Source organism: Penaeus japonicus, unplaced genomic scaffold, assembly GCF_977035675.1.
Source record: "Penaeus japonicus unplaced genomic scaffold, GWHDUDI00000001_assembly GWHDUDI00000027, whole genome shotgun sequence".
In the NCBI taxonomy this organism is placed as follows: Eukaryota; Metazoa; Arthropoda; class Malacostraca; order Decapoda; family Penaeidae; genus Penaeus; species Penaeus japonicus.
The window spans coordinates 28,732,052-28,737,051 of NW_028234429.1; the positions used below are offsets into that span (position 1 = coordinate 28,732,052).

Genomic DNA, 5,000 nt, shown 5'->3' on the forward strand with positions numbered 1-5,000 from the left:
TTTCCCTGTGAATTCAGCAATATGAAATGCCGTTAGGTTTGGGCATACGCTATGTGCTACAAACAGTTGTACTCGCACACATGTACATGCATAAACATAGTCACGCACGCGGATACACAGACACATATACTTACACATGCATGTATACACACGCTTACATACTTACACACCCTTATACACACACACACACACACACACACACACACACACACACACACACACACACACACACACACACACACACACACACACACACACACACGGAGAATTTCAGAGAAAAATACAGGAAGACACAGAAAAAGGAGAAAGCTTAAGACAGAGACAAGTGCAGAAACAGATAATTAGAGAAGACACAAAAACACGAAATATAAAAGGAAAAAAAGAGAGAAGGCATTATTGTCGCTTGCATTGTTGCAGTTGACAAAGGAAGAGAAATCTGTGACATTGTTATATGGAAGGGAAATAGGTTTAACCCCCCCCCCTCACTTGCCCAAATTCCCCACACCCTCCTCACCTCCCCAACTCGTCCCTTCACCCCCTCCCCATCAACCTACCTCCTCACTCCTCCCCTCCCCACCAGCCCACCTTCTCACCCCTCCCCTTCCCCACTAACCCACCAACCCACCTCACACACTTTCCCCTCAACCTACCTCCTTACCCCTCCCCCCTCAACCCACTTCCTTACCCCTCCCCCTCCTCACCAACCCACCTCCTCACCCCCACCATACCTTCCAACCCACCTCCTCACCCCTCCCCTCAACCCACCTCCTCACCCCCACCATACCTCCCAACCCGCCTCCCCACCTCCCCCTTCTCCCCTTCCCCCCTCACCCCTCACCCACAAATCCACCTTCTATTGTAAACGTAATTGGTCGAAAGTCTATACACTGTACAGGGTCATTAATTGTTCCAAAGGAGGATTTTCTCTACTAGCATGACGAAACGCATGGCAGGGTGCATGACTCAGAGGTCGGGGACATACCGCTTCTACGCACTTACGTAATATGTGTGCGCATGTGGATGAGTGTACGTGTATGCTCAGGGAAAGATGTGTGTGTGTGTGTGTGTGTGTGTGTATGTATAGGTTGTGTTATTTTTAAGGTTTAGATATGTATTAACATATATGCTCACTCTGTCTCTTGCCTCTCTCTCTCTTTCTCTTCCTTTCGCTTGCTCTCTTTCTTTATTTTTCTCTCTCCCTCCTCCCTCCCTCCCTCTATCTCCCCCTCCCTCCCACCTTCTCTTTCCCCTATCTCTCTCTCTCCCTCCCTCCCTCCCACTCCCACACTTCCACCCTCCCTCCCACCCTTCCACCCTCTCCCACTCTCTCCCCCTCCCGGTACGAGAGAGGGTGGGGGTGATATTTCAGATTTTCAAAACAAGAGTAGAACTCGATCGATGGCATTGATAAGAATTATATACCATCCAGCAAGTTTTATTTATGAATAATAATAATTCGTTACGAGTCTACGGAAGTGTGGTTTATTTATGTAACGGTAAAGGTGACGTTAACTGTGGCTGAGTATAGTGCGAGAAGGGCACCCACACCCATTATGCATAAGGTTTGTCTTTGACATTAAAAACGGAGTGTGTGTGTGTGTGTGTGTGTGTGTGTGTAAAAATGTTCATAAGTGTATTTGTTTGCTTGATTAAGGTGTGTGTTTGTTCTTTATATCATCATCATCATCAACGTCTATATCATTAGAATTATTAGATATTCAAAGTGTTAATCTTTTTGGAAAGAGAGCGAAAGTAAAATATATTCCGTTTTCTTTATCGAATCAATCCGTTTTTTGTTCGCTTTTAATTGCTGCCGGAGGGTTTATACGTGTGCCGTATACCACCTACTTATTTTTGTTAAATCAGTCTATGTAATCACTGATTTAGTCAGTCTTAATTGATATTTTTTTTGTCTCATTTTTTATTTTTTTGAAATCCTATTATTTGCCGAAATTTGATGCTACTGACTTTCCCTCCTACCGCCCCTTTTCCCTTCTTCCACCCCTACAACCTCTTCCTATCCCTCCCCATTCCCCCTCCCTCCCTCAACCCCTTGCTATCCCTCCCCCACTAGCCCCCTCCTCCACAAAATCCTCCCTCCTCCTTCCCCCACAACCGCTGTTTCCCCTTTTCCCCCCATCCTTCACCCCTTCCCCTTCCCCTTCCATCAACATAACCCTCCTATCCTTCCCCCACCAGCACCCCTCCAGCTACCCCCTCCTCCCTTTCTCCACAAGCCCCATCCCTATTCCTCCCTTTCTACCCCCCTTACCGAGACCCACATCTCCCTCTCAACCCCCCTCTCCCCTCACCCCTTTCTCTCTCTCTCTCTGTCTCATGCACCCCTCTCCCCTTTCTCTCTCTCTCTGTCTCATGCACCCCTCTCCTCTCTCTCTCTCTTTCTCTCTCTCTCTCTGTCACATACACCCCTCTCCCCTTCCACCCCACCATCCTCTCCTCCCGGACCTCCCCCTCACCCCCTCCTCTCCTTCCCTTCCCCCTCCACCCCACCCACCCACCCTCCCCTTCCCCCCCGGCATTCATACTCTCTCGCCGCGGTGAATTTAATCCGACGCATGTTCTACCACTGTATTGTTCTATTGTTCCTTGTTTGTTTGTGTGTTTGTATTTGCATGCCGGGTTTATAGACATAAATCGGTTTGGATATTTGCGAATTTGTTTGAGCTGAGAGGGCTGTCTTTGTTTAGTATTTAGCGTGGATTATCATTACTTTTTTTATGGCAGCTTGTGTTGTTGTTCGAGTGGATTTATTATCATTGTTATTGTTATTGTATTTGCATCGTTATTGTTATTGTTGTTCTCATTTTTTTTATTGATATTTCTACCTTTTCTTTGCTTCCTCTCCCATCTTCTTGTTTTCGTTTTCTTTTTCTTTTCCTTTTCTTTTCGTGTTTTTCTTCCTCTGATCATTATTTTTATTATTATGATAATGATGAGGATAACTATTCTGATTATTGTTATTATCATCATTATTATATCTAGTAGTAGTAGTGGTGGTAGTAATAGTAGTAGTAGTAGTAGTAGTAGTAGTAGTAGTAGTGGTGGTGGTGGTAGTCGTTGTCGTGGTGGTCGTCGTCAAGAAAGAACTCCCAACGACAGGAGAGACACGACACCAAAACGACACCCCGTCCCATGTCAGTAATAACGACATCCAATATTCCGTTTTATAAATTTGGGTTAAACTGCCTCTTGACGCAAATGATTGTTCACGAAATAGCAGTTAGACTTTGTGTCGTTCTGTTACGCTCGTTTTATTTTCTTTCTTTCTTTCCTTTTTTTCTGCATCTTTGGGTCGTTCTGATTTTTTTTGTGTGTCGTTTCGAATCGTGTAATCTTCTCTTTTTCCTTTTTTATCCTTCTTTTTGTTCTTTATTCTGTTTCTCCTTTTTCTCCTTTTTCTTCTTAATTTTCTCTTCCTCCTTCCGCCTTCCTCCTCATTCTCCCCCCCCCCTCCCCTCCACCTCCATCTCCACCATCTTCCACGTCTACCTTCCTCCTCCATCTCTCCTCCTTCCCTTCCTTCATCCTCATCCCCCCTCTTTCCCCACCCCCCTCCACCTCCATCTTCCACCTCCGCCCCCTCCCCACCCCCTCCATCCCCACCTTTCTCCTCCTTCTCTCCTCCTTCTTCTCCTCCTTCTCCTTCTTCTTCTTCTTCTCCTCCTCCTCCTCCTCCTCCTCCTCCTCCTCCTCCTCCTCCTCCTCCTCCTCCTCCTCCTCCTCCTCCTCCTCCTCCTTTCCTATTCTAGTATTTAATATACACTGTCCCCTCGTGGCGATATTCCCTGCACGAGGAAAAGGCAAAGACAGACAAGAATGGTCGCCAATATTCAAGCACATGTATCCCTTCATAAATTTGCTCGGGTAATAGCACTCGCGGGGGTGGCGGGGGTGGAATGAGGGGGGGGTTGGAGGGAGAGGAGTGGGGGGTGGAGGTGGGGGTGGAGGGGACGAGGGATGGTGGGTGGGAGGAAGAAGGGGGGGGGGATTAGATGGAGGAGTGGGCGGTGGAGGGGGTGGGGGGCAGGGAGAGTAGGTAGGGCAAGGCGAGGGAGGGAAGGAAGAAGGTACATGGGGAAGGAGGGGGAAGAGGGATTGAGGAGGTGGGGAGGGAGTAGGGGAGGGGAAGGTGGGGGAGGGATAGGGGTGATCAGAAGAGGAAGGGGTAGGGGGGAGAGGTAGTAGGGGGGGATACGGATGGGTAACGTGAAGGCCAAAGTACGAATGGATAGAGGGGGGAGGGGGTAAGGTACGGATGGGTAAAGGGGAGGGGTACGAGGTACGAATGGATAGAGGGGTGGCGGGGTGGTGGGGGGAGGGGGATTAAAAGGAATTATGGCTTTATTTTGGTCGATTTGTTGACGTGCTGTTAAAAGCCCCTTCTCCGAATCCAGCTTTCGTGACCAAAGGAGCGGCTTTTTTCTTTCTTTCGTGGTCCAAGTGACACATTCGGGATGGCGGGAAAGAAACCTTTATTTTGGCGACGAATGTCAATATTGGCTATGATGTTTGGGGGGAGGAAGGAGGGAGGAGGGGAGGGGGAAGAGGGGGCGTGGTGGGGTAGTATGGGGGAGGGAAGGGGGAAGAGGGGGCGTGGTGGGGTAGTGTGGGGGAGGGGTGTATGTGTATGAGTGTGTGTATGTGTGTGTCCGTGTGCGGCTGCGTCTGTGTGTGTGTGTGTGTTTTTTTTATTTATTTATTTTTTTTGCAGACGTCCAGGAATTGGTTGATCATGACACTGACAAAGAGACATGTTTCTCGTGACAAGATAATGAGATCGACCGACCTGTCAAATGCCTCGCCTTGTGCACTTCCCTAATTACGTACATACATGAATACACACATCCATACGCACACACGTATTCGCACATACAATCTGAGCCATCACGCGTACACACACACTTGCATACGCACACATTTAACACCAAACACACAAAGGAATACGAACACCATTTCATACATACATAATCACGACACTG

The 5,000-nt window shown here is 48.0% G+C and overlaps 1 long non-coding RNA gene across 1 annotated transcript in view; it reads left to right on the plus strand.

Annotated features, from left to right (window-relative positions):
* LOC147468640 (uncharacterized) overlaps positions 1 to 5,000 on the plus strand; it is a 175,227-nt gene that overhangs the window by 129,970 nt on the left and 40,257 nt on the right. The window lies entirely within an intron of this gene.